We start from the raw sequence: 24,786 nt of genomic DNA on the forward strand, positions 1-24,786 counted from the left end.
CAGAATATGAAGGTACACTCTGATCAATGCAAGGTTGTAGCCACCATTGATATCTTAGTGCACATAAACACACTTCCAAGATGGCAAGTTGGAAAGTACTTAGAATCCTAGTTTGTCTCAAGGCAGCTATTGTAACATTATGCTGTTATCATTTCAGGACACACTGGATGTCTATAGGGACCATAGCATACATGAGATGGTGTTTGTCACTGAGTATTCTGGAGCAACTTTCCCACCAAAGAAAGCCAGATTATAGAGTCCATAAATGAAGTAAGAATATATCATTTTCTCTTGGAAAATGGGTCTTATTGCATTTGTGTCGTCCTTGAGTAGCTTGTGCAGTCCACAAAGGCTAACATAGGACAATTCTTTCCACCTAGACTGGATTTTTTTCGAAAAGACTTCCTTTAAATAAAAAATTCATTAAAAGCGAAAGTGTCATCCCTGATTACCTTGTGTGGACTGCCATGTTAATCAGGGACAACACTTCACGCACATGCATTGCAGTTAGCCCTGTTTTCCCAGATCACATGCATTGCAGTAAGCCCTGTTTTATCAGATCACAATTCATTTATATTACTTGTAATGTGTGCTAGGAAACAGCAAGGATGAAATTGGAACCTGAACTTTTTTATTCCCTCCGTTTCTTTGCTTTCCTTAATACATGAAATCATTAAGAATATTTATAACTTTTTGTATTAACATGTAGAAGATACTTTTTTAAACAAAAAATTCCATTAATGCAGAAAGAGTTGTCACTTTGCACATGTGCATTAACCCATTTATGCCTAGCGTCTAGAAAAAAGGCCTTGGCAAACAGTGTAGACCCAGATGAGATGCCGCATGATGCGGTGTCTCATCAGGGTCTGCGCTGTTTGCTTAAAGGAATTTCGGTAAGAAATATTCTAAATATAGAAATAAATATACTAGACATCCCTAATTTTGGAAAAAGATTGATCCAATTAAGAAGGATGGAAGAGTCCACTAGGCATAAATGGGTTTATAAGGAACATAATTTTCCCAGAACAAGGCTCCATTATCTCATCTTTTAAATCAAACTAATGCATAAGGAATATTTTTCTGTTATCTGATTTATTTATAGACTGGCATTATTAAGTTTATTATTATGATCTCTGTCCCCATTATTGCGTTGCGTAAATATTTGTATTGTATAATTGTCCCCTACCGGTTTCACCAGAGGGGACTTATGGTTTGCGCTCTGTCTGTCTGTCAGTCTGTCAGTCAGTCACACTTTTCTGGATCCTGCGATAACTTTAAAAGTTCTTAATATTTTTTTATGAAACATGAAACATGAATAGATGGCAATATGGACATTATGCACGTCATTTCATTTTATTCTTACGTCAAAAATTCTGGTTGCTACGGAAACAAATAGACTAGAAATACTGCTGAAAATGGTGGTTTTCTGAATCCTGCGATAACTTTAAAAGTTCTTAACATTTTTTCATGAAACTCGAAACATGGATAGATGGCAATATGGACATTATGCACGTCATTTCATTTTGTTCCTACGTCAAAAATTCTGGTTGCTATGGCAACATAAAAACAAAATCTGATAATGGTCGAATTTCTGACAATGGTGGAGCCGGTAGGGGACTATATTGCTTGGCAATAGTCTTGTTACTTATATTTTGTATTTATATGAATATTGGTTGAACAATTCCAACGTTTATGTTTCCAAAATAACATCAGCACTAATAATGAACAATAATTAACCTTTGGTTATTTAAAGAATGTAATCTTGTGCTTTCCCCCCCCCCCCCATCTCATATTATCTTTGGCTGAAAACATCTTGGCATCTAATGGAGTTTAAATTTCTCAGCCTATATAGTTCTTTGATCATTCTAATTTCGTTTCCCAACTGGTTATTTATTTAATGGAAATCTTTAGGAAAATAGTAATTTTGGACGATTGTTTCCTTATGCATAGTGACTTGATGGCATTTTACTTGCATTTATTGGCAGATTACCAGCCTATTGGTAATTGGGGATGGGGGAAAGACTAAATGATGTGCATCGTATTTTGTAGGACATCAGGACATCAAATCCTTCTGGAACAATACAATTTATTCTTAGTTATTTTTTTATCAGCCTGACATGTTACTACTTTTAAAGAAGCTTTATATGGGCTGTCCTCTGTGGAATATGGATTTAATGCAGACTGCACAGGCTAATCCGGGACAACACTTCATGCAAGGCATTAAGCCCCCTTTTCACAGAGTGTGGCCCATATATTTTTAAATTAAAATTTAGCTTGTTAGTAGGAGATGATAGGCTTGAAGTCTGAACCCTTTTCCACTTAGATAAGCACTTTGACACATTTGTATTCCCTTAGAAAAATATTATTTCATTTAAGACTTTTCTTACTAGATTCAAAATTTAAAGGCTTTATTTCCAATCCTTAGATACTGATGAGCAGGAGTTACTCGCAGGCTGTTCTGGTTTTATGCTGTTTGCACATAGCCATTTTCACTTTGCTTGTGAGTGGAAAAGGGTTAAACAATAACCCTTTTATATAAGTAGTTGATCTTTATGGTGGCTTTGAAATATAAATTCATCATTTTTAGCGAGGCTGTTTTCGGAGAAAACCCGAGCTATTGTCATAGCCAGCTCGTCCGACGTCCGCCGTAGGCGTTGTGCCAAAACCTTAACATTGGCTCTAAAATCAAAGTGCTTCCACCTACAACTTTGAAACTTCATATTTAGATGCACCTTGATGAGTTCTACACGCCACACCCATTTTTGGGTCACTAAGTCAAAGGTCAAGGTCACTGTGACCTCTAATATCAAACTTTAACATAGGCTCTAAAATCAAAGTGCTTCCACCTACAACTTTGAAACTGCATATGTAGATGCACCTTGATGAATTCTACAAGACACACCCATTTTGGGTCACAAGGTCAAAGGTCAAGGTCACTGTGACCTCTAAAAAAAAAAAAAAAAAAAAAAATTCTGACAAGCTTTCGCAGCTGAGCGTGGCACCCGTTATGCGGTGCTCTTGTTTTAAGTTCGCAATAAATGTTATGAATTTGCTAGGAAAGTATTTCTTCATTAATTTTGTCAAGCACTAAATTTGGAAATTCAAATTTGGAACTTCAAATTTGTTATCACCATAAATAGATGTGCAAATCAATCTTTTCAGCATCAGTGGACCACAGTCATATTTCTCAGTTGTGTGCCTTTGAAGGCAGCTGATGAAGCTGAGCAGCAATATTAGTCATGAATGTGTTGACACTTAAATTAGAGTAATAACACAGTATTAAAAAGCTTATTTGTTTCATGGTAAAGGACTGTATTATTCTGAACTGACCATCCACATGACTGTGCACAATTTCAAAGATGTATCAGTAAAAATACAACACCCCCATTAGCTTGGAATCTCTTTATGCAATATATTAACAAATATTCTTTTAATTTTCTTGGGTTAATTAAAAAAAAAAGGTGAAGCTATGTATAAGTTTGAAAGATTGTCCCAAAGATAAACATTTGAATAGCTTTAAGGTAGCAGAAACCAATTGCTGTAAATTTTACGTACTCAAGTGGTAACAAGTGGAGCTCTTGAACAAATTTGTTTACGCCCATGAGAAGTGTTGCCTATTGCTTGCATCACATATCAACACATATCACAGCTATTTGTAAACATAATATAATTGTAAATGTTTGTATATTTATAGAATTGGATTGGTGATTGAAATTGAGACATTTTTTTAATATCGCATAGTAAGTGTTGGAATTCTGAAGTTGATTTAAAAAAATGTGGAAAATATATCTAGCTGTGTTTTCTATGGCAACAAAAGTGTTTGACATGGAAAGTCATCAATCATCAAGAAGTGTTTGGTTTAAGGTCTAAATCCATATCATTAAACGAGTCTGGGCCCTCTCTTATCAAAGACCTTGAGACAAATCAAAGTAATGACTGAAATCTTAGTTCCAAAATATCTATTTTATGACCTGTATGTTTTTCAAATAAAATTACCATTTTAAATATGCTATGTCAAAATTTCAGCACAAAACATACAAATGATGAGCTTATGTGATCTCCGTTTTTCTGTTGTTCGAAACCGAGTCACTGGGTCTATAAAAGTGCCGACGGCATTGAAAGTCTATCAGCAAGATACAGGGAAATTTTTCCTGAACTAATTGGTGAACAGTTGACTGAATGAAAACCTAAAAGGCTATAAAAAAAAAAAAAAATTATATAAAAAATAAATACAACTAAAAGAAACAAGATGTGATGAAATATTGCAAAACATCCTATACCAATAGGATAATCAGGAAAACGTATCCAGGGAGATTGGTATTTTGCGAGCAAGTAAATGCCTGGATGTAAATGCTAAATGTGATTTGCTGGACGTTTATTTTTATGCCTCCAAAATTTATTTTGGGGGGAGCACATATTCCCCGCTTTGTCTGTCTGTGTGTGCGTCTGTCTGTCTGTCCGTCCGTGCACAATTTTTGTCCGGGCTATTTCTCAGCAACTAATGACCGGAATTCAATGAAACTTTATGGGAAGCTTTACTACCAAGAGGAGATGTGCATATTATCAGCGGGTTCTGGTCGGATGATTTTTCACAGAGTTGAAATTTTCTATAAAAAAATTATTGTCCCCCCAACTACTGTGCCCTCAAGACGTTTCCTTTTATCTGAATATATAGTGCAATATTGTGACAAAAAAACCTTTGGGGAGCATCACCCGTCTCCGACGGTTTCTTGTTGCATTTGTGTTAATTTAGAGAAAAATAGTTCCCTACAGATCTGTTATCATTAATTGAAAAGATGAAGTAAATATTTCTCATAACTATTTCAGGAGATATTTGTACTAGGTGGTAATTAATGTTATCACTATATCATTATTTTTATGAGACCAAATGACATTTTTATTCAGAAGCTAAGGTCAAAGCTTAGATGTTCTATTTACCAGACACAATTGTGTGTTTTTTTAAAGACCTGCTTCATGTGTAAATGGGTTGTATGCCAGTCTGGTCTGCAGATACCTAATGAGACCATGAAGCCTTGCATGATTTAATAATGGAGAGCATCGCTCTCAACCAGACTGATCAACTGCGCAGGCTGGGCTTTAGCTATGCTGGCTGAAACGCCATAAGAACTATTTTTGCATGTTGCGGCTCTGACAGTGTGATGTCAATATGTCAAAAGAAAACTGTGTGTTAATTAAATATTAACATACCATACATTTCAAACATACATGGCAAAGAAATGCACTTGTAATAAGCCTTGTGATGACACATATAATATTTATTTACTAACACTATTGTTAAGAATTGAATAGCATTTTTCTGCATTTTATCGGTGTATGAACTGTCGGAAAAATTACGCCTAATTTGCATAAATGCGGACAGCGTTTATACATAAATTAGGTGTAATTTTCCCGACAGTTCAAACACCGATGAAATGCAGAAAAATGCTATTCAATTCTTATAATTACAACACAAAATTATCTTAAAGCTGAAATCCTATCATGGTAAGAGTCATAAAAGTCCTTTTTAATCTAGCGTATGAATATATTTTCAGTTTAGGTTTCGTCTCAGTGAAATGGGTATATCGTTGAAGTTCGCGCAAAAATTATAAGTCATTTCGCTATTGACCAATAAATAACGCCATTAAGTTTTGCGCAAAACATAACGTCATATTGGCAACTTGTTTGTATCCAGAAAATAGTGCCATGAATATTCATGTTTAAGTTTGCATACGAAGTGGGTTCATCAGAAAATGAAAAACAGGTCAAGGGCAAAAAATTATCCAATCAGAATGCAGCATTCATATGAAAGTGACAGAAGATGTAATTATTGTGGTTTGAATTGACATACACTTATTGACACACATTAAATTCAAGGATCAGGGTCTGACAATTGAACAACAATAAAACCTTTGTTTTCAATTTAATTATGTACAAACAAAACGTTCTAACTTCATAATATCAGAATTAATGCTGAATATATTTTTCAAAGATAAATATTGTGTCTAGTGATTTTTTGAACAAGTTATTTCTGGTTCCTGTCCATTAACCCTTTGTATGCTGGGAAATTTGTTGCCTGCTCAAATGTCGTCTGCTGAATTTCTATCAGAATAGCAAACAGTTTGGATCCAGATGAGACGCCACGTTCTGTGGCATCTCATCTGGATCCAAACTGTTTGCAAAGGCCTTCAAAATTCGGTTCCTGCACTGAAAGAGTTAAAACACAAGGCTACCATGTGTTTGGGAAGTTTTTCTTTGCTTGCTATAATATCAGTATTTGCTCAATCTGGGCCGAGTTTCAAAATGATTGTGGTTTGATCAAAATCAGGGGTGCCATGTCTTGTGGTTTTTATTATAAATGAGCCATTCTCTGTGAAACGGGGGTTTAATGCAAGTGCGTGAAGTGTTATCCCAGATTAGACTGTGTAGCAGTATGCACAGGCTAATCTGGGACGACTTTTTTCGCTTCTATGATATTTTTTGCTAAAGAAAGCTTCTTCTGAACAAAAATCCAGTTTAGGCTTAAATTATCGTCCCTGATTAGCCTGTGCAGACAACTCTTTATGCAAATGCATTAAACCCTTTCTTCGCAGAGCACGGCTCAAATCTATTGTGAAACATTTTAACACTACCTGCTTATTTCCTTGGGGCTTCAGGTAAGCGACTTACGGCCTTTGAGCCCCTTTTTAACGGTTAATCATTACATTCAAAGATTCTTTTACTCAAATACAGCTTTTGTATCCACCTAAAAGGCCAACAATAGCGATCAAAGCGTCTCGTAAATATGTCCATTTACTGCTTATGATTGAAGTAATATTGAACATAAATTCAAGCAATTAACATATCAAATGGGTTTTTACCCAAAAGCTATACTAAATATGTTATGGTATGAATGGTTCATTAATTTGTGGCACAGTGTTTGAGTAATTTTAAGTCATTCAAAATAAAAGCCTATTGTATAAGAATATGACACCAGGGTCAAAATGGCTTTCTGTTACTTTCATAATAATATATTTTGTGATCCACACCTGCCAATACATGGCTCCATTCTCAAAAATGTGCAGAAGTATGGACTGCAAAAATAGATTACTTTTTTATCAGATCGTATAAATTTTTTAGCTGATGTTATTTTAATAATTTAAGTATGTGTCTATAGATCTCAGGCCTATGCTTTTTTAATTCCTGCAAATTAATTTTGTTGGGGGTATACTATATTCACACTTTGATTCGGTTGGTCAGTTGGTCTGTTATGATGCACATGACTGTATAATTTGTGATGCAAACAAGCCTCTCAAATTTGTTTCTATCAACATGAAACTTGGTGATGTGTTTACTGTTTTGAAGTGCCAGCTATAATTGTGTTTGTCGCTTTATGGGCAGAGTTATTTGCTCTTGAACTTAGGCAAAATTTAGATACTAACATCATTGTACATTGTACACATTGTCCCCCAAAAGTCTCCATTTTTTGTTTAACAAGACAAAACTTAATTTATATGTTCATTAAAATAATATGTTGAAGTTATTTTCCTGCATTTTACAATATTTTTTGCCGAGTTATGTGTCTATGAACTTTGGAAACATCATTGAACATTTATTCTTTGTGTCCTGAACTTGTCTCTAATTTTTCTGCGAAACTTTAAAGATATGTTGTTAATTCTATTCTATGAAGAAGTTACATTCCTTTTGTATATGTCACATTATTTCTTGCAGAAATAAGTGTCCAGGGCTTTCCACAGGCCATTTAACGATCCCTCGCCGGGGTGCTTGAATTTCGAAATCAGAGTCCCCGGGGCGCTTGAAAGTTTCCGATCAGTGTATTTTTCATTAAAAGAAAGTGGAGATTGTCAAAATAATCAAGGTTTCTCTATCAGTGTATCAATATTCCCTGTTTTAAAAGAGCACTTGGTACCTACTCTCACAAGTAATCGCCATAAACACCACATGGGCTAATGGATAATCCACTGATAAGAGAATAGCATGAGGCGCGTATCGATTATTCTAGCCACATTACACAGTCATTTAAATGCTGACAAGGATGTATCAGGTAACTTTCCAGTCGTCAAACTGTGATGTTCATCGTTCAATCGGTTACACAAATGCTTATGAGGGCGGGGTTAACTATCGACCATTATTTTTGATTGACGTTGGGCACGAAGTAAGAGTTTATCGCAGCTTGATAAGCAAGAAGTTCTACCATTTACGTAATATAAAACCGGTAACTAGTACAGTCAAGTACATTAAAGACAGTTTCGGGCATCATCATCACACCTTTTTACTGTAAACAAGTGTTACCTATGACTTATAATTAATACGAGAAATTAATTGCAAGTGGTAAACAATTAATTACTTATAGCGAGTAAGTTGTGCAAATATCTCCCGGTTACAATTATGCGCTAACAATTTAATTCCAGTACATGTATATTTCATCATGTCCATTTATAGAATGATTCACCTCGTTTTTCTGACATTTATTCGACACGTAATGCGCTTTAACAATGTAAATGTTTTGTCCGATAATCGATACTTAGAAGACTGATGATGGCAACCCGCCGTAATCCTAGTGGACAACGTGAATTTCATGCATAATTACGTCAAAACATATATTCGACTGGTAAAGTGTTTAAACAAATTATCGTTGAATGCATAACGCAACTGTTAATATTTGTTGAAATCTCAAATGGGAATAATTAAATTTGTAATCCCAAACACAAATCGATGTTAACGCGTTTTAAATCCGAAACACACTTCCGAATGTAAATGTTACCGCAACGTTAAAATATTCTTGCTTCAAATTAGCATTGCAAATTTATTTTGTGTCGAATCTTTTTCTCAATTAAAAAGAGCGTGAAAATTATGCAGCATGTACAACGTCGCGTCATTTGCATATTGACGTCGCGTGCGTGTATTGAGCGTTTTAACAAGCACACAACACGTCAGGGGATTGACGCATGTTCAGAGGCAATATTTCATCGAATCTAAAAATAGTCACTTAAAATTTATTTGATACTAAATAAAAATGGCAAGGTTTGTGTTAAAGAAAGAATTGAGAGCTTTTATCGTAAATAGTTACCAGAAAGTGATTTATAAAAACGGGATTATAGGGTAATAAATAGAAACTTGAAAAGTAGTAAGTATACAGTAATAGAGTCGGTTGAAACGGATGTATTGGGGAATCGATCGAGTCGGGATTTTACTATCTGTGTGGGAAAGTTTTAAGGTAGCGCACCTCTAATGGGCACATATCCAAATATAATCTTATTAATTATTTTCTTAATCAGCATCATTTCACTGAACTACATGCAAATTTGTAGGTAGGCTTTCCATGCTTTTTAAAAAAATATACCGATTTTTTCAAAACCACCCCCACGCTCGGCTTTTGTCCAGTTTATTTTCACCCCTGGGGTATATAAAAGTTCCATAATTGATTCAAATTTCCTAATATGGGCATGCAGTTGGTGTGTTCAGATGCTGTAAAGGTGATTAAAGTTTAAACAAGATGAAATAAGTATTTTTTTACAGACATTTATTTTTTACAAATTTTTATCTATGGAAAAGCGCTATGAAATGTAAGTGATTTCAGCCAAGTCAAAATTGGGTCGGTTAAAAACAAAGTGTCATAAAATTCAAAATAGTATCATTTAAGTCATATTTTAAACTTAGTTTTTATAGAAACACTATATACAGCAAAAATACCAAGAAATAGACAGATTTACCGTTTACTTTTTGAAATAAAAATTAAAATGCAACATGCATGGTTCGTATTTTCAACACTAAATCACCCAATTTCGCCATAACGTTGTTTTTATTTTAATAATTGAAGAATGTGCATAAAAATTGCAACATATTTAACAATAAATATAGCTTATATGCCATATTAAATCAAATTACGTTAGAAAATAAATAAAACGCGTCGCAAAAAAGTAAACGTCGTCGGCAGGATTCGAACCTGCGTGGGAATATCCCAAAAGATTTCTAGTCTATCGCCTTAACCACTAGACTACGGCACCTAATAGTAGGCTCTTCAACCTTCGAAGAAATCGCGGGAAATCATTAGAGGTGCGCTACCTTAAAACAATTAAGCAATATAAAAAATTATATATATTTTTAAATGACTGGGCCATTTTCTTGAAAAGTCATAGCGCACCAAATGACAACTTTTGAGGCTGTTTTTCTTTGAGTTATAACGCACCACAGAACATGAATTGACATGTTAAATTAAAATAAAAAAACGTCGGGAGGGGACACCCCTCCCGAACCACCCCTATCAGCCCCGGGGCGCCTGAGATTTCAATACTGCTCCAGCAACTGGAGTTTCACTTCTTTATATTGAGATTTAGAATATATTTAAAAACTCTAGCCTTGGTTACTATGTCTTGAGATTTAGAATATATTTAAAAACTGTAGCCTTGGTTTCTATGTCTTGAGATTTAGAATATATTTAAAAACTGTCGCCTGGGTTTCTATGTCTTGAGATTTAGAATATATTTAAAAACTGTCGCCTGGGTTTCTATGTCTTGAGATTTAGAATAGATTTAAAAACTGTCGCCTTGGTTACTATGTCTTGAGATTTAGAATACATTTAAAAATTGTAGCCTTGGTTACTATGTCTTTAGATTTAGAATACATTTAAAAATTGTAGCCTTGGTTACTATGTCTTGAGATTTAGAATACATTTAAAAATTGTAGCCTTGGTTACTATGTCTTGAGATTTAGAATACATTTAAAAACTGTAGCCTTGGTTACTATGTCTTGAGATTTAGAATACATTTAAAAATTGTAGCCTTGGTTACTATGTCTTGAGATTTAGAATACATTTAAAAATTGTAGCCTTGGTTGCTATGTCTTGAGATTTAGAATACATTTAAACACTATAGCCTTAGTTAATTATGTCCCGAAATTTAGAATATATTAAAAAAACTGTAGCCTTTGTTACTTTGTCTTGAGATTTAGAATATATTTAAAAACTGTAGCCCTGGTTACTATGTCTTGAGAATTATAATATTAAAAAAAACTATAGCCTTTGTTACTATGTCTTGAAATTTGTATTACAAATATGTAGCCTTGATAACTATCACTCAGTTTTTTGTGGTATTTCCGGAGCATATTTTTTCCTGCAAGTTTAAAAAAAATGTTCTCTCTGTATGTATAACTTAAATGACTGTGTGAATTCTAACATAACAGTTACCCATTTGCCCTCCCCTAGGATTATGCTGAGAAACTCTGAACCCAATCATTATGTTATTTAAGATGGATGTCATCTTGTGAACACAATAAGTTCTAATGAGGTGTCAGTCAGTCCCATGACTATTCTGAATGTAATCAGTGGGTTAATATCCCTGCAATGTATTCTAGATAGGCAACATATGCTTTTACATATTTTTTACTTTGAGCAAAGTAGTGAACAAAGAGAATTTCATCAGAGATGTTTATTGGTTTTGGTAGGTTGGCTGACCTCAACACATCTGGATCTGACAAATGTTAGGTTTTTTTGGTGATGATAACTCTCTTGCTGATTAAATTAAATATCTTAACCCTTTGCATGCTGGAAAATTTGTTGTCTGCTAAAATGTCGTCTGCTGAATTTCTAAAATTTGCATTTTCTTCGATTTTTTTCAAAGAATACTATCAGAATAGCAAACAGTTTGGATCCTGATGAGACGCCACGTTCTGTGGCGTCTCATCTGGATCCAAACTGTTTGCAAAGGCCTTCAAAATTCGGTTCCAGCACTGAAAGGGTTAATGGTAGTGACATTGTGACTTGGCATTTTGTGTTTTCTTGAATAATTCATCATTTTAAAGTGAAACGAGTTTAAAAGTTTTGTTATTTCAAATACAGAAAACATGAGAGCAGTACAGGGCAGACATTTTTCTGTTTGTCTGTCCATCCATAGACAGAGTCTTGTCTGTGTGTCTGTCCATCCATATACAATATCTTGTCTGTGTGTCTGTCCATCCATAGACAGAATCTTGTCTGTGTGTCTGTACATCCATAGACAGAGTCTTGTCTGTCTGAAACACTTTCCAATGTGCAACATTACAAACTTTCATGCATTGTTCGTTACCATATGAAGTTATGCATTTGCAGTTTTTATTATGCTATATTACTATTTCGTAAATATGCATCTGTTTTTCATGTTAAATTTATATAACATGATTATTATTGCAACATTCAACACATTAGGATCAGGGTGAATGACAATTTTTAATTTATTTTTTGGGGCGGGGTAGGGGGGGGGCAGGAAAGTATTCTTCACACAACTTTTGTTTTTTACACTGTTTTTGGTAAATGTGTATGTTACATAACACTAGAAACCTTATAAGCTAATGGGGCTTACCATAATTTTAAAATGCATTTATATGTAAATCAAGGAAGACAGGGTACTTTCTAATACCATATCATGTTACACATTTGCATGTGCCCAATGACCAATCTGTGTCATCAAGGTAGGATCCCTCAGTTTCATTTGCCCAGAAGAATGACTTGCACCGATGATGTGACATGAAGGCCCTGGCAACACCTGGGTCCGGTTTAATGAGAGCGACCATGGTCGGGCGACTATGGTTGTACCAACGAATAATCGTCGTGCGACGATAGCCGTGTTTAATGGAGAGCGACGGTCGTCAATCGACCGCGCGTTGTTCGACATATTGTCGAGCGACCGCAGTCTACCCCTCACACCACGACTGCTTGTCGCTTGACGCTTTGTCGGCATTCAAAACCCGTGCAAAATGAACGCGGATAGTTTCGAGTTTAATCATGGCGGCCTCCATGCGACTTGTTCATCGAATGCGAAGACATTTTCGAAGAGAGCGAGTTTTTAGAGATAGGTTAAATCCATTAGACATGTACAATGATGATGAACTTTTCCGTCGATTTCGCTTACCAAGGAGAGAGCTATTGGAGCTCATAGACACCTTTACTGTAGATCTAGAATACGTTTCCGAAATTTATACAATATTGTATCATCAATATGCGTATTTCCCATCCAATACACGGATGTCTCGAGCAAGGGAAAGTAATACATATACAGTAGTTTAGATTAAATGCACTTAATTGATTTACCTTAATAACAATGGGATAAATATGTTTTATGATGCTAAACGTCGCGTCATTTATTTTTCTCCCGGCTTATAAAGAGTAGTATTAATACAAGAGAGGAGTGCACAATGTTCACTGAAAGTTAAAGGTTAGTCCCACAAATAATCCCGGGTTTATGTGCACCAATATCATTCAATAAACTGCGCATTAAGGTCAACTTTCTTTGGAACTTATCTTGGCCTATAATTCGCAAATTGCACACGTACGTTGAGATGAATTCAGTTGAAGGCACTGATTTTACATTCAACGTGTCCCGTTGACGCATTACTCTACATATGGTCCGTGCTCTGTAAAAAGTGGGTTTAATCCATGTGCGTAAAGTAGCGTCCAATATTAGCCTGTGTAGTCCGCACAGGCTAATCAGGGGCGACACTGTGTGCATAAAATAGACTTTTGTTAAGGAGGCACTTTCTTTAAACGAACAATATCATAAAATCGGAAAATATCGTCCCTAATTAGCCTGTGCGGACTGCATAGGCTTATCTGGGACGACACTTTACGCACATGCATTAAACCCACTTTTGACAGAGTACGGCTCATATATATGCTGAACTATATGGAATGACAACATACATGTATATTGATAGCATTCTTTTAAAATTGTAAAAATACACCATGGTATAAAAAACGGCAATACTTATACCATACGCACAAATGATTTATACATGCAGTAAAGTGTAAAGAAAAATGGTGTCGATACTTAGTTACATGTGCACAACTTTAATGTTACTCCACCAATAGCTTCATCACTTCGTGTTTATATATAAGAAACAGTACCAATTTAATTTTGTAATAACAATATTGAATGAGTCATATAACCTACATCAATATTAATAATGAATAATGGCTTTTAGAAGAAAGAATTTGTGGTTACAACGAATGAAGGGAAAAACAGAAACAAATATCAACAAATAAAGGATAAGTATTTTCCCTCGTGAATCATTGCGTCATTTTTGTAGGTTGAGAAATAAAATGATATATTGATAAAGACATCAATAATAAAATTAAATCACAAAAATAATGCTAAAAAACACTCGGATCAGTTTCGAGCCGTCAATAACCAGACTAATATCTTAAATACAGACAAGATAAGTGTAAGTAAACTTTTTTTGTAATACTGACAGATGCTTCAAATATTCATTTGATTAATCTCCTAGTACCGACAATACGAATTCATGACGTTTTTTTTCAGATCAGATGTGAAATATATCCTGTATAAAAATACCGTTTCTTTTAGACAAAACAGCATGGTATCAATAAAGCAAATCTCAGATATGTTGACAGTATTATAAAATATGCAGGAACGAACTCCCCGAAATACCATTTTCTCGGCACAATGTACCTAGATTTATTTAGAAGAGTCCCATACATATTATTCGAGTATGTGTATCAAGTTGAAGTGAAATTTACAATGGAATATAAATAATTAACAAAACGATCATTGCCCAGATAAAGTGTCATAAGTTCAATCCTATAAAAGTGAAATATCAACCTTATTTAGATAGATTCACATTAATATGAATTTTGCAGACGATAATGCAATGTATCAAAACTTTAAGTGCAATAATTATTGGGCAGATTTAGAAGCCAGATATAAAAGAACATTTTAACAAAAATATCTCAGCATTACGTCCATAATCATTAGTGAATTCCAGAGCTGACTGCAAACCCGTTATTTGGTTTTAAAGACTTCCGTAGACATCCAGACTCCACAATGCAGTTTTTGCACGCGTTTTCCTCGATCTACGAGCATTATTCATTCGATCCTTCCTTCCGTCCGATTTGTCGAGCGCACCAATTCATATTGGTATATGGTGAATATTCATATAAATGTACGGTCTTTAGTACCAACATCTTGAAACTGCGTTGGCAAGTATGTTTGAGGTTCTGCAATTTTGACACGCGAAAGGACATTGTCCAGAGATGCGTGAACCATAGTAGTAGATTATATTTCATTGCGTCAGATTTTGTATTTGAACTTTGAACACTTAATGAATATTATTACAAACACACCTTAGACGAAGAATCCGCAAGCGAATTCTGTTTAAACAAATAATATCATATTATTTTAACAAATTTAAGATTTACTTTTCGTGATATGAGTTTTCGCACTATAAATAAAGAAATGTTGATTGCGGAAGAGATAATTTTCTAAAAATAGCGACTACAACGACCGCAGTCGACTGACCACACAGTCATGCGACCACAGTCGCGGCAAATTTCTCCGTGAACGCGACAAAATGTCAGTTGGCGGCCGACAACTGTCGGTCCACTGCACAGTCGCGCGATTACAGTCGTGTTTTGTAATTTTTTATTAAACCGGACCCATATGTAGAAAAAAGTCCAAGTAGGTTTGTTTTCCACTTTCAGTGTTTTTTTCTGCTGAACAGGTTGAGTAAAGCTGCATATATCTATATTGAAGACCTTGCTTTCTGCATTGATGTGTGTTATATGGGTACATGATACATTACAGCAGAAACCAAATTGTTGTGTTGGCCTATTTCCCAATTCAATTAATAAAATAAAATTGAATTTCGATAAACAATTACTTTGAATTAAATTTCTATTTAAAAGCAACACAATTTAACATTTTTGTAAGTGTAAGTGTCTGGACTCATATAATCCAATATACCTATTTGAATTATGTACATTACTTTGCACTGTTAATCAGACAAATCTGTAGTCAATGTCAGTTTTTTTTCATCCTATAGAATAAAGAACAACAACAAAGGTGTTATATTGTAAATAACAAATACATTTTTTCTGCTGTTATGTTGTCTTGGGGAAGGGCTGGAAGGCTGTCCATTTATTTTGTCTGTCATTTTGGAATGCAATTTAGCCTAATTGGCCTCACTTGCTAATGAACTGGTAAGGTTGGAAGATTGATGAACTTTTATATTAAACCTATACATTTAATTTCAGCCTCTTTTAGTAGAATGTGTTGTATACCGTATTTTACCATGTATAGCGCGCTACCATGTATAACGCGCATGCGATTTTTTAAAGCCAAAATGGAGAAAAAAAAGAATTCAAGACCAAAAACCTGAAAATTTGGCCGAAAATGGCCGCCATTCTTATATTGCGCAATCATTTAATCTGAGTTTTTCGGGCGCTTAATTTTTTGTTTTAAAGTAGGGAGCGTTTATACGATCAGGAGCATGGGTTGCAAAGCACTATATTTTCGACAATTTTTAAGATTATTCTCTCGAGAACACCGTTATGTCCTTATTGCCGCTGCGCATGTTTTTTCAAGACCCCTGCGCGTTAAATTCGAACCACTATTACGTATTCCTCACATTTGAACAGTGTAACATTTTCATTACCTGCCGCTCACAACATCGTATGACATCTTCTTCTGCAGACCCGCAACATCTCAATGTCCAATTTTACGCAAATTGTCCGTGGATCCCATTTTATTTTTCATCGACTTAAATATTTCCCCATTAAGAGATGCTCCCCAATAAATCCAGTTTGACCCGGTATTTCGCGCCTTCACTGCGTCTAGTTGATAAGTATTTTATAGTAAGACAAACAATACACCCGAACGCTCAATTCCATACAGTTGGCGTTATCCGCGTAAAGCCATTTGAGAAATATCATTTGTTTGTCTCTATTGAAAGAAAATAAAACGAGTCTATATCTCTATTGTTGGTTTGTAACCTACGTAGTATACTCGCACAGTAGCATATTTATGCAGAGATCGGAAAATCATTGATAAATGTATTCGTCGTTTCAATGCTTAGGGCCTAGTAATTTCGGCAAATCGGAACTCAACTTACGTAAAACACTTGCTCAATTAACCGTTGAACTCCACCTCCGTTCTTTCCAAAAGGTTCGAAGGCGGAGCTTTGCACGTGCTATTATTTAATTGGACGATTGCCATTGAGGAAAAACACGATTGGTTCGGCATGTTGATTGCTAGACAAAGGAAGCCAATTTTGTCGGCGAGAAACTTGTCGCTTTATTGCTTCAGACAGGAAGCGGCTTTCCTTTGATGACGTCAAACTGTCAATTCACATAGAGTGCAAATTTTCGGAAATGCTAACATTAAACTTTGGATTAAATTATCAAAATAAAGCAAAAGCGAAGTTGAGAAATACTTATTGAAATAATTAGCCTCAGTTCAAATAAGACGTTTTGCGTTGTAAATCAACGAGTTTTCATGACAACAAAAACTTTAACAAACAATACCGCGGCGCACGGGGATCGATATACCTCGATTTTTTTTAGTGAACAATCAATGAAGAAGTGTGAAAACACCAACAAAGGCATTTTTTTCATCTTTTAATTTTTGTCAAAACTATTACTACCCCGTTCATTCCTAACCTTTCCCGCTATTTGTTGTTTCGACAACGGCCCCTTCAGTCTATAACATTATAGGGTGTAGTTTTTTTGCAATAACAAAAATGGCGGCAATTGTGAAGATTTATAATTACGAAATGGATTTTTTGCAATTTAGCAACCAGGAAAGCGTTGTGTCAATGTATTACGCGCACTGAATTTTTATTTTGAAATTTGAAGGTAAAAAACTGCGCGCTATGCATGGTAAAATACGGTAATTGGTTTCGCTTGCTCTGGGTAAATGATCCATGTTTTTTTGTTGCTAGAAAAACGAAAAAACATTTAAAGGACATGTTCATAGTTGTACAAATGACTATTAACATTTTTTTCACATATTTTTATTTTCAATGTATTTAAAAGACTTAGAGTCAGAATTTTACATTAAAGGAATAGAAGGTATTGATGTTTATACTTTAAAATGTTCCTTTTACTTTATGCTGATAATATGATTATTTTCGGTAACACAGCAGAAGAAGTACAAAAAGGATTAGATTTACTTCAAGATTATTGTCAGCGCTGGAAACTTATTGTCAACACTGAAAAAACAAAAATCATGATTTTCAGAAAAGGTGGGCGACAAAGCTCTAAACATTTTTACTATAACGGTCAATGGGTTGCTATTGAAAATAAGTTTAATTATCTTGGTATCGTTTTTACACCTGGAGGTTCCTTTTCGGAAGCACAAACTATGCTTTCAGGACAAGCATTAAAAGCTATTTTAAAAATGAATAAATATTTACATAAATTTACTGACCTTTCTATGAGTCACAGATTAAATCATTTTGATAGACTTATAATGCCAATTTTGAACTACGGCAGTGAAGTTTGGGGCTTTTCTAGTGGTATGTCTATTGAACGTGTTCTTATGCAATTTTGTAAACAAATCCTTGGTGTAAAAAGATGTATGCAAAATGATTTTGTATATGGGGAACTTGGTGGTCTTATTTTTATTTTTTTGTCAATCTGCTAGATAGGTTAACAATATTAAATATTGGATTAAGTTAATTAGAACATCAGAAAATAAGTTAACTAAAAAAATCTACTCAATGTTAGTTAATGACTGTAATGTTCATCCTAATAAAATCAACTGGTGTTCACTACTTAAAGACTTGATTGGTAACTTGATTTTACGAGGCATGGTTGTTTCAGGATGTTGGAAATGACAAGGTGTTCATCTCAAATGTAAAACAAAGATTAACTGATAATTTTATTCAAAACTGGAATGAGAGACTAGGCAACTCAAGCAGAGCCAATTTATATAAAAACTTTGCCATTTTAAAATTCCAGCCTTATCTAGATTTGTGCACAATTAAGAAATTTCAAATTTGTTTTTCTAAACTGAGATGCTCTTTGCATAGATTGCATGTAGAAAGTGGGAGATGGGCCAAACCTCCCTTTCCTATAGGGGAAAGAACATGTCATATTTGTAACACATTAGAAGATGAATTTCACTTTGTTTTAGAGTGTAGAATGTATTCAGAAATAAGATCCCAGTATATACCATTTTATTCCAGAAATCAACCTACCGTAATCAAATTTATTGAATTACTAACAACTGAAAATAAAACGTTGTTGAACAAATTATGCTTTCACATATATAAATCATTTATAGTAATGGCTAGTAATACATATGTACCCTGTTGATATATGTACGTGTTAAACAGACCTTTAATATTTACTGTAAAAACTGTTTTTGAATGTATTAGATCAATTGTCATTATTATCTTTTCATTGAAGGTTATCTATCATTATCATGCCTATTGATAAATGCCCTATACGACAATATGTTTGCAATGCAGTTAACTAATTGTAATGAGTTGAATTACAGCGTACATGTAAACTTATTTTACTACAACTATCAAACATGTACAATGAATTAATTGTGTTATTTGGTTAAGTAGAAAATATTGTTTCATATTAAGACCTAGTTTATGTAAAAAAATATTAATATAAGTATTGTTGCAATTGTACGTATTATTACTTTGTATAATCATGATTATTTACTCTGCAAACACTGTACACTTAATTTGTCCACTTGGGCTTTTGGCCTTCTGGATGTTATGTTCAAATAAACTGGAAACATATTAACCCTTACAATGCGGGAACCGAATTTTTAAGGCCTTTGCAAACAGTTTGGATCCAGATGAGACGCCACAGAACGTGGCGTCTCATCAGGATCCACACTGTTTGCTATTCTGATAGTATTGTTTGAAAAAAATCGAAAAAAATGCGAATTTTAGAAATTCAGCAGACGACATTTTAGCAGACGACAAATTTCCCAGCATGCTAAGGGTTAAAATAAAAATGTATGCATTATATTCAGACATACAAACTAACTGTCCCGACTCAAGTCAAGTAAGTTATATTTATTTATAAAGTCGGGTATTACAAACATGATAACACAAGCTCTGAAGAGCTTTTAAAGCCGACTTACACATTACATGGCATGGTAACAAACATGATATATAACACATATAATGAAACATAGTAATAACAACCCTGTAGTTTAGAACAACAGAGAATATGAGTATGAATTAAATATTGCTTTAAAAGACTAGAGGTAACTTAAAATTACTATAAAATACTAGCGTTTACATGCACTTAAAATATCAGACAAATTTAATACTACAGAGCTTAGTTATGAATAAATAAATATTGTACAAAGCATACAAACATGAAAGGTTAAAACATTAAAATGAAAAGCAGTACAAAAAGGAAAACCAAGGAACCTAAAGCACATTTAACTTAACAAGACACCACAATACATATAGGAACATATATTAAGCATATATTATTAAGCAAGCTAAAACATAAGATAGCAGCTAAAAACAATAAACATGGAACATAAAATTCAAAAGCTATGTATTATCATTAAGAAAATCACAGCTTAAACGATGTTGTAGAATTTTAAGAGTACAGATAAAACATTAAATCTAAGAACTCTATGACTTTTAAAACAATATACTGCTCAAATTAACATTATGGTCTTTATAAGATAGGGAACCTGTTAATTTACATTGCTTGCATACACATACACAAATATGTTAAAACACATGAGAAGCAAAACATAAGGGTAGACATAAGGTAGCAAAACAAGGAGCATAAGCACTTTAGTTTACAAAACTCCAAACACATCTCTTGATATGCCCCCGGATCGAATGATCGGGGGTATATTGTTTTTGGCCTGTCTGTCTGTCATTCTGTCACCCCTAGAAGACTGCCTCCTTATTGTTAAACTACCCATGGAAGAAGTTTTTCATTATTGTTATACTACCCATGGAAGAAGTTTCTCATTATTGTTATACTACCCATGGAAGAAGTTTCTCATTATTGTTATACTACCCATGGAAGAAGTTTCTCATTATTGTTATACTACCCATGGAAGAAGTTTCTCATTATTGTTATACTACCCATGGAAGAAGTTTCTCATTATTGTTATACTACCCATAGAAGAAGTTTCTCATTATTGTTATACTACCCATGGAAGAAGTTTCTCATTATTGTTATACTACCCATGGAAGAAGTTTCTCATTATTGTTATACTACCCATGGAAGAAGTTTCTCATTATTGTTATACTACCCATAGAGGATTGCCTCCTTAGCGCTGTACTATCCATGAAAGAAGTTATACTGCCTATAGAATATTACCTCCTTATTGTTATACTACTGTTAGAATATTACCTCCTTATTGTTATACTACTGTTAGAATATTACCTCCTTATTGTTATACTACTGTTAGAAGATTGCCTTCTTATTGTTATACTACTGTTAGAAGATTGCCTTCTTATTGTTATACTACTGTTAGAAGATTGCCTTCTTATTGTTATACTACTTTTAGAAGATTGCCTTCTTATTGTTATACTACTGTTAGAAGATTGCCTTCTTATTGTTATACTACTGTTAGAAGATTGCCTTCTTATTGTTAGGTTACCCTTAGAAGAAGTGTCTCATTATTGTTATAGTACCCATATAAGATTTACTCTATTGTTATACTACCCATAGAAGATTGACTCTATTGTTATACTACCCATAGAAGATTGACTCTTTTGTTATACTACCCATGGAAGATCAGAGTTTTTTAGAGTGATGTTGGTTAGGTATTTTCGAAAATCTGTTACTTGTTGTCTCTCAGTATTCAACATAAATTCTTGTTCTTTGGCTTTTTAATTTTTTCCCCAAACTTCCTTTCAGTTTAATTACAGTTATGGTACTATCTGAGCAATTAATTGTTGTATCCACCATTTATATCTAAGGGTACATCAACACATTTCCAAGATGGCAATTCAGCAATTATATAACTTATAGTTTGTCTCAAAGCAGCTACTGTAACATTATGTTACCATTGTTACAGGACTCACAGATGTCTCTATAGAGACCATAGACAAAATGAGATGTCACTGAGTAATGTAGAGCAACTTCCCACCAAGGCAAGCCAGAGTACAGAGTCCATGAATGAGGTAAGAATATACCATATACCATGTATAAGCATGTGTAATATCGGCCACAAAACCGCCAGGACATAACTGCAACATGATACACTTTGATTTGCTCTGTAGCTTTACTGTCCTATATTTCCCTAGCTCTGGAAAAACCTGGCTTAATGCATGTGCTTAAGATTGTCTTCCCATATATGCTTGTGGGGATTACACATTTTTCCTGAGCTGTATTTTCGCTAAGAAGAGAGCTTTAAATTAAAAATACCTGTGAAGCGGAATATTAGTTACATTGTTAGTAACTGACAGTGTATGGGATATACACGCTCAGTAATTTCATACCATACGAAAGCAAAGCCCATACACCTTCAGGTACTAACAGTGTAACGACTTTATCTCAACCGACCCGATTACTCGGGTAGTATGGAAGTTACTTGGGGTGTATGGAAAATACTCCATGAGCACATGACCGCTCTTAGCCAATCGGATTAGGCCATTCTTGTAGGAGGTGAGATATAGAGTCATCCCTGATTAGCCTGCGCAGCCTGCACATGCATTAAACCCCATTTTCCCAGAGTGAGGCTCATAGTCGTGAAGAGTAACTATTCCTTGACATGATTCAAATGAATCATCAATAATTTGAACCCAAAATGATTAACCCATTTATGCCTAGCGTCTAGAAAAAAGGCCTTGGCAAACAGCGTAGACCCAGATGAGACGCCGCATGATGCGGTGTCTCATCAGGGTCTGCACTGTTTGCTTAAAGGAATTTTTGTATGAAATATTCTAAATATAGAAATAAATATACCAGACACCCCTAATTTTGGAAATAAATTGATCCAATTTATAAGGATGGGAGAGTCCACTAGGCATAAATGGGTTAAGGAACGGGTAAATTGTGTCATAATTGACCACTTGCTTTCTCTGAGCAGCACCCTTGCATCCTTTGACCCAAAACATACCTTATATATTGCAACAGTACCTGCTTCCTTCTGGTAACAGCCTGTTTCCATGGCAACTGGTTTCAGGTCTTTTTACCGGAACAACTTTGATGTTTTAATTGACAGCGCTTGATACATAGGCATACATTTTAAGTTACCCACCTAATAATAACTATGCAAAAGTTAAATAATTGGATTGATGAAGTGTTAAAAATTCTCAGAGAATTTATTCCTGCTTATAATCTCATTACCTTGACTAGGTACTTCTCTTTTGATAATTATAATCTTATTTGAATTTGAATGTATCATAGTAAATCATCAAAATTGAAGTGAAGATAAATAGCAGTTTATTAAAAGATTACATTGGGATAGTGGATATGTTGTGGCCGAGGGACCAAGAGGTCATGGGTTTAATCCCAACAGTTCTTTAGCTCTTTCAGTGCTGGAACCGAATTTTGAAGGCCTTTGCAAACAGTTTGGATCCAGATGAGACGCCACAGAACGTCGCGTCTCATCAGGATCCAAACATTTTGCTATTCTGATAGTATTCTATGAAAAAAATCTAAGAAAATGCTAATTTTAGGAATTCTGCAGACAATATTTTAGCAGACGACAAATTTCCCAGCATGCAAAGGGTTAAATCTCATCCAAAGACACCAAGCACTGGTTCTACCCAGACTCAAATCATTTCAATGAGCCTTCAGCTTTCCATGCCATCAAACTAATATAAAATATGGTTACACTACAGTATATTTTAAAAGAACGGTTGATGCTCACAAATGCATATTTTATATAAATAAAAAGATACTTTATTTGCTTTTAAGGTACCTAATGAAATAATTTTTCTCAGTAAAGTAGTCATCATTGTGTTGTGAAGAGTAAATATATGTATTCTATAATTACTATTTTTTGTGTCTATTTGTTTTCGGATGACACATTTCCAATGTTTATGTTTAAAAAATAGTAATGTAAGCAATACTTATGAATAATTATTGACCTTTAGTATTTTAAAGAATGTTATCTTCCACTTATCCCCATTATATCTTTGCCTGAAAACTTCTAGGCTTAATGGAGTTTAAATGTGGCCGCCTAATTCTTTGATCATTGTTATTTTGTTCCCCAACTGGTTATTAATTTAATGAAAATCTATAGGAAAATAGTAATTATGTACGATTGTTTACGTACACATTGTGACTCGATGGCATTTTGCTTGCAGTTATTGGCAGATTCCGGAGTCTATTGGCAATTGGGGAGGGGGGGGCAGACTAAATGACGTGCCTGGTATTTTGTAGAACATCGGGACAAAAAATCCTACTTGAACAATAGACTTAATTCCCAGTTATTTTCTCATCAGCCTGACTAGTTACTACTTTTAAAATATTGTTATATATTTTAACTCTTTCAGTGCTGGAACCGAATTTTGAAGGCCTTTGCAAACAGTTTGGATCCAGATGAGACGCCACAGAACGTGGCGTCTCATCAGGATCCAAACTGTTTGCTATTCTGATAGTATTCTTTGAAAAAAAAATAGAAGAAAATGCTTATTTTAGAAATTCAGCAGACGACATTTTAGCAGACGACAAATTACCCAGCATGCAAAGGATTAAAATATAGAATTCTAGTAGGAGATGAAAGGGTTGAAGTCGGATTAAACTATTTACCCTTTTATCAATAGTTGATGATATGGTGCATGGCTTCAATAAATAAATTTATCTGCATTTTATGGTATACATTTGCTGAGGGAAATATTATCCACATTTGTCAATCAATTAATTTGAAATGTCATAGTTTTCATCACCTTGAATAGATGTGCAAGACAATTCTATTATCTCTATTGATCCACAGATTTATTCCCATGAATAGCTGGTGATATAACCCTGTACCACTTTGAGACGTATTTAGAAGCATTTGTAATCCCTAAGAAAGATACATTTATTTGAAGACCTTTCTTACTAGATTCAAGTTTTAAAGGCTT

General features: G+C 34.4%; 2 protein-coding genes across 2 annotated transcripts in view; both read left to right on the forward strand.

Moving 5' to 3' along the window:
* Positions 1-24,786, forward strand: part of LOC127873659 (heparan sulfate glucosamine 3-O-sulfotransferase 1-like) — a 202,649-nt gene that overhangs the window by 59,160 nt on the left and 118,703 nt on the right. The gene's annotated exons all lie outside the window — the stretch shown is intronic.
* LOC127873661 (heparan sulfate glucosamine 3-O-sulfotransferase 5-like) overlaps positions 1-24,786 on the forward strand; it is a 167,409-nt gene that overhangs the window by 52,887 nt on the left and 89,736 nt on the right. The window contains exons 3-4 of the mRNA XM_052417571.1: positions 158-270; positions 21,789-21,894. The gene's annotated coding sequence lies outside the window, so the exon portion shown is untranslated. The remainder of the gene's footprint in view (positions 1-157; positions 271-21,788; positions 21,895-24,786) is intronic.

This window comes from Dreissena polymorpha, chromosome 3 (genome assembly GCF_020536995.1).
Source record: "Dreissena polymorpha isolate Duluth1 chromosome 3, UMN_Dpol_1.0, whole genome shotgun sequence".
Taxonomy (NCBI): Eukaryota; Metazoa; Mollusca; class Bivalvia; order Myida; family Dreissenidae; genus Dreissena; species Dreissena polymorpha.